We start from the raw sequence: 11,165 nt of genomic DNA, 5'->3' as shown, positions 1-11,165 counted from the left end.
TGTATCTTTCTTCTGCTCCGTGCCAAACCTGAGACCAGAAACCAACGGGGGTCTGAACAGAGCTCTGGCGTTGCCACAGGCCCCAACCGAAGCCGTCTTGAGTAACATGAACGTACAAATCGGCTGGGAGGGTAGGATCAAATATACCCAATGCCTGAGCTTGTTTAACTGCCAGTTTTGCTTGTTGGAAAGCATCCTGTTCGGTTTTCCCCCAGTCCCATAGCTGCCCCTTTTTTGTGAGTCTGTACAGTGGCCTTAGCAGCTGCGCTAGTTGAGGTATAAAGGAACGCCAATAACCCAATATACCTAGAAACTCTTGCAGCTGCTTTGATGTTGTAGAGACTGGGAACGCCTGAACCTTATCTATAACAGCACTGGGTAGCACTTTGGTCTTTCCTGACCAAACCACCCCCAGGAATTTTACGGACAGGCCTGGACCTTGCACCTTCTGGGAATTTATAGCCCATCCCCTCTGTTGTAAATAGGCGGTTAATGAATCTGCTGCCTGTCCTACTGCCTCCAGTGAGTCGGATGTCAACAGGAGATCGTCAGTATAATGATATAGGTTAACATCATCAGGTTTTCTCCAGTCAGCCAGGTCACGCGCCACTAGATTGTGACAATACGTTGGTGAATGCACGTACCCCTGTGGCAGGACCTGAAAGGTCCACTGCCTGCCTCCCCACGTAAACGCAAACTGATCTTGTGATTCCTCAGCAATTGGAATACTGAAGAATGCATTTGCTAGATCTAGGACACAATGATAGGTTTTTATCTCCCTACTCAATGTGTCCATTAGGGAGGCAATATTGGGTATGGCTGCATGAATAGGTGGCGTGACCTTATTTAATTCTCTGTAATCTACTGTCATCCTCCATGTGCCATCCAACTTTCGCACTGGCCATATGGGGGAGTTATACGGGCTGTGTGCAGGTCTTATAATGCCCACTTTTTCTAATTCCTGCACCGTTCTCGATATTTCATCTTGCCCACCCGGGAGTCTATACTGTCTAACATTAGTAATCCGGCGCGGTTTCGGCAGGCAAACAGGCTCATGTTTCGCATGGCCTCTTAATATTGCCTGCACCGCCCGGATACTGATACATCTTTGTCGAAGTCTGAACTCTCCCACAGTTGTTTGGAGAGCCAGACCCCATAGAATATCTATGCCCAGGAATGTATTCTTGGACTGGGGCAATAGACACCTTGTACTCCCGGGGTGGGAGACGACCAACCCCCAGTTTTAACCATGTTTGGGTGACAGAAATAGTCTGTCCCCCAAAACCACCAATCATCACTCTGTCACCATCAAATTTTCCCGGATCTCCATAGATAATTGATGTTTCTGCTCCTGTGTCTACCAATGCCATCACTCTCTGAATATTTTTTCGGGACCAATAAATCGTTAATTCTATGCAGGGCCTCCGGTCCCGTCTGGAGGCCCTACAGGGACTAACATCCCTTGTCACTCCATGAATTGTGCTAGGGCCAATTCTTTTGCTTCCGACGGCTCAGGCATTGTGGCCCGAGACACCTGAGGTGGCTTTTTTTTTTTCCTATTTGAAACAATAAAATCTTCTAGGTTCCATGTTGTTGTTGGAACCCTCTCTATAGCTCTTACCCTTGATTTCTTAGGGTAGCTCTGGAATTTTTGATTGTCCTTTAGTTGTCTCCAGAGCTGGAGAAGGACATGGTTGGGCTGGCGGTCGCTCTTAGCAAATTGGACCCCAGCCCGAATTAAATCATTAAACATTTGTTTTCGGGATACCCTTATGGGTCCCGATGGAGGAGCTCGAGTAGCCGGCATTTTGGTTTTATTTACTGGCAGGACCTCTGCTTCCTCCAAAAACCAAATATTGCGCCTAGTCCGCAGGCGTTCTGTTTCTCCCAAGTCGGCAACTAACTGGGCAGCCTGCTGGACTACGGCTTCTGATGCTACAAGGGGATTTAATATGGAGACTAGGGTGCCATACAGATGGGAAGGAGCTTGCTGTAAAATTAAATCTCTCATCCCTGCTGAAAATTTAACCATATCAGGGCCATCAAATGTATCTTCATAGATAGCCTCTCTTACACCCAGTTCACGGATGTAATTTTGAAGGTCCTCCATGGAGGACCACATGCCTGTATGTAAAGGTATGTCTGATTTACTCGGCCATACCATACGGCAGGCTGCCATTAACCATTCTAGTATAGAATGGTTTTTATCACGATATTGATTACCCACGTATAACCTCTGTCTGAGAGCAGGATGGACAGTCATAGTGGCCAACTTAGCTATTTCTGGGCCATTCACCAAGACACTTTCTGCCCCAGAATCCCACAATCTCAATAACCGAGCCGGCACACTTTCTCTAGGCTTCTGCCGAAATTGCTGTACTAAATCCATTAATTCTGTTGCTGTGTATGGCCGAGCTGGTACATGTAAGTGAGTCTGGGCAGGGGGCCACTGATCAGGCGGCACCCCTGCCAGTCTGTCCTGTACTTTTTTTGTTTTCTGGGTTATGACAGGACGGACTTCCAGTGGATCGGTCAGAATTGGACATTCAAGGTCTGATTTGGATTTCTTGTTCTCCTGATCAATGAAGTCTGTTGATTCAGGAGTCTGGTCATTTATTGAAATGTTATGAATTTGGCCTACAGGAAGATGTAGAATTGGCTTCTTCCCTGTTAAAACGCCAAGTTCGTGTTCCAGCTTTTCAATGCGGTCTTTCAAAAGCTGATTTTCAGTTTCTAAAGTATTATTTCTTATATCTGCATGATTTAAGGCACTTAATAATGGCCATGCCACCATGGAGGCAGCCAGTTGTCTTTCTTTAGTAATGAGGACATCCTTGCTAAGTCCTTGAAAATAGTCCGCCATGCGATATGGGGAGGTATTGCCCATAACGCGTAAGGGACCCCATTTTTCAATGATAGCAGCTAACTCATAATAGGGTGATCCCTCAAATCCTGGGATCTGCCCTGGAATCATTTTCTCTAGAGCAGTATTGTTCTGCCCCTTGACCCACTTATAAAAATTCCAAAGAAAAGACATGATGTTAATTTCAGTATATTCGGCCTGCCTGGCTCGCCAAGTGTATAATCAATAGATATCAAGATGTTATAATCACAATATAATTGTATAATCAATAGATATCAAGATGTTATAATCACAATATAATCAAGAGAGTTAGGCAAAATAGACAACGATCACAAAAAGAGAATAGATGGAAGAGCTTACCCTTCAGCTGAGCTCACCACAAAACACCAAGAGAGGTGATCTCCAGAAGAGATCCTTGCCCTCCGGTAGCCAGCCCTTAAATAGGTCTAGGAGGAATTGCCTTCACCTGTGCTCCTCTGGCTGACTCATGGCTCGCCTCAGGTGATCAATCAGAGGTTCAGGCCGTGACTCAGCAGTTCCCACACAATATTTTTCCCCCAATTTCTATTAGCTTGAAATTTATTTTTACTAAATATTTCAGAATAATTCTGTTTAATTTCAAACACCATTGCTCTAAGATAAAATTTATTATAATTCACAGTACAGGCAGAACTGTATTCAATTCTGCTTTCAATCTGAGCATCCTGACGTCCTCTGAATGTCGGTTAACTAAATGGAACATGAATAGATTACTTAACGCAGTATCTGAGAATATCCTGTTATTCTGAGGGCTATTAGGAGTGTAAAACTGTTTATAGCAAAGAACATACAGGGGAATTGGTAGACTGCTTAAAACGTATGCTTAGTTTGTCTTTAAATTAAACTGATTTGCTAGTTTGACATAATTTTTAAAAGATATTTTCTGTAGGCTGATTTTGTTACACTTTTGTAAAGTTATAAACTTGCCATTATCTTGCTTAATTCTTTGTTTTGAATATTTCTTTGTTTTGGATATTCAGATATTAACATTCTAGACATGCAGTCTTATAGAAGAAATAATAAGGCTACTTTTTGAGTACATAATACTATTTAAGTCCTTTACTCTCATTATATCACAATGCTAGAAACTTATTTACCAGAAGAAAGTCAAGTTCTACAGTCACTGCTTAATAACTGTAAATCTCCAAGATAACCAGAAGAGTTATGCCAGTTTTGATTTTAACTTTTTTTGCTTTGAATCTGGCAACTATGTTATAAGTATCAACAATTGCGTTGTTCAGTATTTCTGATATTTTCTGAATTGGAAATTAACCTTGGTTAGTTCAAAGTAGAAAGAACCATACTAAGGCAAACTTGTGATTTCAGCAAATGTCTTTGATTACATTTGAACATTCCTCTGTTACTTGTCTACTGGTTAAAATCTTTATATACATAACTTATCTGAGCATCAGACCTTCTTATTTCTTCTTGGAGTAAGAATTTACTGGATTTTTTTTTTTGTTTATACTTGGCAGATATGATTGCTCTTGCCCTGAACTGTAGCTGCAACTGATGAATTTTGGAATTAGTAGCTAAGTGTAATAGATAGAAATCTAATGCATAATATGGCTGGTTAACAATCTGCACATGAACTCCAGGCATTTATGAAAATATTTCTGTGTCAGCAAAATGTATAGTTTTAATTTGTTTCATTTCTTTTTTTTTTTTTTTTTTTTTTTTTTTTTTTTTTTTTTTTTTTTTTTGTATTTTCAGACATTTATCAAATCATGGTATTTTCCCAATACATCCTGTAAGGGGTAAGGAAGGCAGGAAGGCTGTTGGGTGAAGAAGAGAATGATTATATATATAAACCTCTTCATTATTTTCTATTGTCTCAGCTTTTACTAAAGAAGAATAAGTTTTAGCTCTCAAGTTTTCAAATTAAATACTTACAGTGAGATCCAAGTGTATTTAACATAACTAATTTCTTGAATATTCAGAGATTAAAAAAAAACCAAAAAACTACAAACCATGCTCTGAGGCATGAGCAGTGTGAACAGCCCCATTCATTGCAAGACTGTTACCTCATGTAAATACTATTTTAAAATATCACTACTGTTAACTATTCTGTTACAGAAAAGCATGTAAGAACAGATAGAAAGTGCAGACTTACCCAATGTACTGTGAGAACTGCTAGCTTGGAACAGGCTCTCTACAACACGCAATAAAAGTGAAGGAACTGTGCTTTCGGTAGTAGTGATGTTTTAATTTTTCGAAACGAATAAGACCCAGCTTTCAAAATGTGCTAAATGTTGCTGTTGTCATGCCTGCCTATATTCTTCAAGAGAAAAAGTTGAAGGTGTGTGAACTCTCTCAGCCACCCAGCTGCAAGACTGAGCAGCCAGAGTGGCAGTAGCTGCAAGATCTGCTCCTGGCCTTGAAAGTGGATCTCCATGGGCTGATGGACAAGATGGGAGTACTGCACCGCTTCCCATCCGCTTGTGCCAGGGCCGCAACAGGCTGACAGTTGCAAAATCTCCACACGAAGTCTGGTTTGAATAGCATGTGGGGCTGCTCAGCAGTCAGATGTGGATCTGGCTCAGGTAGACCAAAAGAAAAGCTGTCACAGTCTTAGCAGCTTAATTCTCCACAGTTAATTCCTTCTCCTGCCCAATCTTTTGCAGACAAAACAAGTCTGGGTAGAAGAGCGGAGAATAACTATAACCTCTCTACCTTAAGAAAAATGGTAGGTGGCATGTCAATATATTCAGTGGCTCTAGGCGTGCCCTGAAGGTTAACTTATTCAACTTTTCAATTTTTCAACTTAAGCAATCCAGAATAGCATAATGTATTTGTATCTGAACTTGTCTACTTTTCATAAATTTGGGCTTTTCTGGCTAGGGAGCTGCATTTGGAAGTCCTTGTCTGATAATTCTTGAAGTAAGAACTGTCAGTCTGTAGCATATGTTATATTATTGTTCAGAATATATCAGCAATATAATCATTGTTACCCAGAGATGTGGTGGATGACCCATCCTTAGAAACATGCAAGAGGCTCTGAGCAACTTGATGGAGCTGTAGGTGTCCCTGGACTACATGGCCTTTAAGAGTCCTTTCAAACTCAAACAGTTCTGATTCTATGAATATGCACGTTAAGGTTGTTACTGATTTTTAGTATTTATAATTTGATGCATCTTAAAGTCTCTAGTGTGATTTCTACTTCATAGGTTGGTTTAATCTGTATCACTTCAAGAGGTCTCATTTTCATAAGGGCAAGCAACTGCATTGATTAGAATATATTTCAGGAAAGCATTCACTGCTCACTGTGGAAGGTAACTATTTCCCTCTGCAATTTGTGTCAGTGTTAATGACCCTTCCATATACGTAAGCAGGACTTCATTTTCTGTTAAAAAGGCCAACCTTTCTCAAGTTGATCTGTAGTTTCATTTATACACAAATGAAAACTACTCTTTTTGATAAATATTGGTGCATGCATGTTCACTCCTACATAATCCTTGTTGGTCAACCAAGTCCATGGCACAACAGACCCACAGTCAGTTCTGGTCTCCTCATCTGAATATGTGTAAATATGCATTTTTGCAGAGACTTTGATTCTTGCTTATTTCATTTGGTAAGTAGTAGGAACACAGCTACTTTTGCTGCTGGTTCAGGCTTCACAACTCATTCATGGATAAGAAATGTACCGTAACCTCATTAGTAAGCATACCTTATTGTAAAGATAGACTGAATAAGGCTCTCAAGAAAAAGATTTCCTAGAAGAACTCAGGTGGTCTTCATTCTGTCTCTGGTATCCCTTATTTCATTGATGTTGCAGTATCACTGTGGCTTGGGTGCTTTCTTCTACATTTGTCTTAGCAGCAGGTATGAGCCATTAGTTTAGAAGTCACTATTCTGTGATGTATTGTAAGACAGCTACATGAGTGCTGTGAAGATCTCTGTAGGCAAAATAAAGAGTGAACTAAAGCAAGGATCTGAATTGGCTGAGCTGTAAGGTATGAAAAAGAGCAAACCCAATCCAATGGAAGCAACTTCATTCACATGAAAAGTAAAACACATAGTAATGTGATACACAGAGTTATTGTAATTGCCATGTATTGATGCTTGAATAGTCTTATTGCTTCACAAACATAGATGATGCAAAGCCAGGCGCTTGGCTGAAGTCTGGCATGAATAAGCTTTGGTTTCACCATCACTGGCTAAACATCAGTATTTGCTGCATTCTGTGCTGAGTGATGTGTAAACCTTTTTGAATACTGTGGAAAACACAGTCAAGTCATTCTTATTACAGAATACAGAGACAACTGTACTTAAGTGCATTTTCTGCTATCTATCGTGAGCTTTGTTACTGCTAAAGGCCAGTTGCAGCCTTTTGTTTCATTGAAAAGAAATGATTTGCAAACTTTCCAAGACCAAATATGCTCTTGCCTACCTCGGAGTTCTAGGAATTTCCCTCTGGAGTTTTTCCTTTTTTGTGCTGTGATCTCGGGAAAAAATATTTCAGTAAGTTGAACCCACTGACAGTAGAGAACCATTTTGAGGATAATTTTCTGCCTCACACCTGTCTCTAACTTACTTAATCGTATCTCCTTGTTACAGTATTGCATGTTCATCAGTCTTTGGTAGTACTGCAGAGAAGCTCATGAGGACTAAGGGAAAAAAACATTCTCAGATATTTTCAGTATATGTATATAGCTACCACCTTCTCTGAAGCAGAAAAACCCAAGGATGAGCAAAGTTAGGACTGGCCCACACTATTTTGCAGCATTCCTTGTGTGTATTAGCTAAAACATGGTTCTTTCTTTTTTATCTCCTGTACAAAGCAGTATGGGTTTAAATGTATGTTTTGGACATATCTGACATACATCTGACTGGAAGAGTGCCTGATGTACTGTTATAGACATATAATCAAAAGCAGAAACTCCAGTCTACATGTCTGTGCTGACAAACAAAGTCCTTTGGCTTTACTAATTCACACATGCTTTTTGAATCATATATGATTTTATATCTAGTATATAAAAAAGATTTTACAACTCCACCTAACATGCACCTATTGCTCGGTTTTAATGCATTCAGAGATAAGACATGAATTTTGTGTCATCTTTACTTTTAGATAAAAGTGCAATGCTACATCAGGACTAATGCTTCACAGAAACCTAAGTACGTAACATAATCAGCAACATTACTGTTATGAACTAAATTTAAGAGCTTGGTGAAATAAATAATTTGTTCATTCTCTTGTCCAGATACTCCTTTTGACTGACACTCACTTATATAAGCTTCTTTTGAGTTTCATATCATCTTTTCCATTGTTTTGCCCAGGGCTGATGTTGATATGCCAGACGACCTATTGTTTCCTGAATTAGTCTTTCCACTCCTTTAATCACTGGGTAAATTCTTCTTCCTGCCTTGCTGAGGTTCTGTAGTACTCCAAGACAAGTTCTAGATCCTCTTTGCTGATTTTTGGACAGGTGTTTTGTAAAGGTGTCAATGAAAAGGTGTTTTGTAAAGGTGTATGTGACCAGCCTTTTCTGATTACTCTCTTTTCTATTGGGATACTGTTAGAGACAGCTGGAAATTGCCATCAATAATAGTAATAAAAGAGTAGAACATTTCCATTCCATGAGCACTGGGATGTGATGTACAGGGTTCAGGCTCCCTTCCCTGCCGATGAAAATAGCACTTTTTTCTCTTTTTTACTCTGTTGCCTTCAATATCAGCTCCCATAAGCACAAAAATGAGCCACTGACCCTGCTTCTATCTCTTTGTTCTAACAGTGAAAACAGAAGTTGCTCTGGATTTTCTAGGGACTGTATATTGGTCTGCACATCCAAACATTTGGTAAACACTTCTGGGAAGGAGACATAGGAATGGCTGTTCTTGGAAGTCAGAAGGTACAATGAGAGTAATATTTTTTATGTGTAACATGCTAACTTTTTTTTTCTTTTTTTTTTTTCCTCTGAGATAAAACTAGACAGAAAGTAAATGCATGTCTTGGTTCACCTTTCTGCTTATTGTCTCTCTTCAGAGTCTCTTACTCTCAATGTCATTAGTAATCACAGTACTTTAAAGACAAAAATTAAGAGATTATTGTAATGCTCCAGTCATATAAACTGTTTGTCTTGAGCACACCTGTGAGCCTTATCAACCAAATTGCCCCTTTGGGAAGGGGCTCATATGTGAGAATCTCCTACAATTTCTGAAGGCTGTACGAATATCTATGTGAACCAAGTGCAATGAGGAGGTGCTTAAAAACAATTAATAATAAAAAAAACAAATAAGAACAATAAAAAAAATTTAAAGTAGAAATCAATTAAAAAAAAAAGTTGGAAAATGAAACAGTAATTTTGGTTGAAGTAGTTGCTTACTTTGGACTTGATGATCCTTGTGGGTCTCTTCCAACTTGGGATATTCAATGATTCTAAAAGGATATGGGACATTAAAATAAGATCAACATAAAAATAAGTAAAAAATGATTTTGGTAACAGAGCATATGAAGTAAAATTCCTTACAATGGAAATCCAATTGAGAGATTCTTTGATTATTACAAGGACAAAAAACAACATAAGGGGCACCATAATTAGAAATACATGAATTCAAAGAAGAAAACACAATCCAATTTTGAGAAGAAAAAGCAATTTCCTACATAGAACAGAAGGAGCAAAATGAAACGTAGTAACTGTTGAGAATGGTAACAAACAGCACATACAAAATTAATGCAGAGATGAACGTGAACAAGGGCAATATGACTTTCAATTATAGTGCTGCTATGAATCATAAGTGAACAGACAATGCAGAGTTGTGGACGGAATCTGTTAAACTGACCTTCTTAGAAATCTCTGTCTTCACATGTTGAGCAGTGTGTTCAGCTATATTGCAAAGTTAGTGAATCCAGTGCTATGGAAGGCAAGTATGTCAAATTTCCATTACAATAAATATGGAGAATAGACAACTTTCCCTTAAAATAATCATGCATGCAAAGCCAAACAATCTAGCATGTTGGTCCGCATAAGCACTGCTGTATGTGCATTCAAAGTTAGTAATATTTCACCCATTAATTTTTTGTGTTGTTCTGGATACTTCAATAAACAGAATACTGAGCATTAATGAGAGGATATGAGCAACAATTATTTATAAACTTGAAAGTTATAATGAAAGACTGAATGAACTAGATTCAGATCCAAGATCTGTTCCCAGTTACACTGCCATAAATCTAGAACAATTCTATTGATTTCACTGAGCTTCGGGGTGAAAAAAACAGAAAAGCATGTGTTTCAGTACAATACTCTAAAAGAAGCCTTAGGTTAGCACAGGATAAAACTGGACAAAGTCACTGAATGTTTTTGCTATTAAAAAATGAACACTTTTCTCTTCTTACAAGTTTGTTCAATTGCAAAAACGGTAGTCAAATTGCTTATCCAGCCAGCAAAATTCCAAGCAAGAATATGTGTGCATTTGCATGGAGCGCATCTTCCCTCTTCAGAAAAAAAAAAAAAAAAAATCATATACCTTTTATAAGCAAAGAATGAAAGTAGATATAGATAATGAGACTGAATGACAATTCTTTGTTAAGTATTAATTAATAAAATCAACAGAGTGGCATAGACACCATCCGTAGAAGGATTTGTTCAGAGATAAAAGGATAGCATTAAGCTTACATTTAAAGAAAGATGGCATGATAACACCTATTTTATTTTATTCTGTACCATTCTTTATATTCAAGTCATAGCACGTCACCATACACTGAAGAAAAGTAGGCCAGACAAAGCACTGGTAAACATGAATATCAAGAGAATTCTGCAGTGAAAATGGGAATAAACTAAGTTACCTAATAAATCACCAGAACTTTAAGTGATGTGAGTTCACAGTTTATATCAAATAATATTTATTTCATTTTATCAATCACACTACCTGTGTTCATCTTCTTTGTGTTCCATCTGTCTATTAGTAATATAAGTGGAGTAGATCACAGCCCTCAAATGTGGTGGCATTCTTTCAAATTTACTCATTAAAATGATGTCTTGCCAGATATTTTCTGAGATTAAATGTATTTGTATTATCTCTATTACTGACAATTCAGACAAATGAAAAAGTCTTTCCTAAGTTGCAGGATAGTGTGAGCTTCAGGTTTTTTCAGGTGCCTGGAGCAACATATAGGCAGTAACACTAAGAGCTGGTTATGCCTGACTCACAGCTCATGCAGCCAAACTTGTGCCCAGGCAGGATGCTTCACTCTGAATGTCACAATGGCTCTTGAGGCACTTCTGTCTTGAAATGGTTAGGGAGCATTTTCAAGCTCTGAGTG

The sequence above is a fragment of the Lagopus leucura genome, unplaced genomic scaffold (genome assembly GCF_019238085.1).
Source record: "Lagopus leucura isolate 7727_CA_CO unplaced genomic scaffold, USGS_WTPT01 Super-Scaffold_73, whole genome shotgun sequence".
Taxonomy (NCBI): domain Eukaryota; kingdom Metazoa; phylum Chordata; class Aves; order Galliformes; family Phasianidae; genus Lagopus; species Lagopus leucura.
This window is presented reverse-complemented; position numbering follows the sequence as displayed.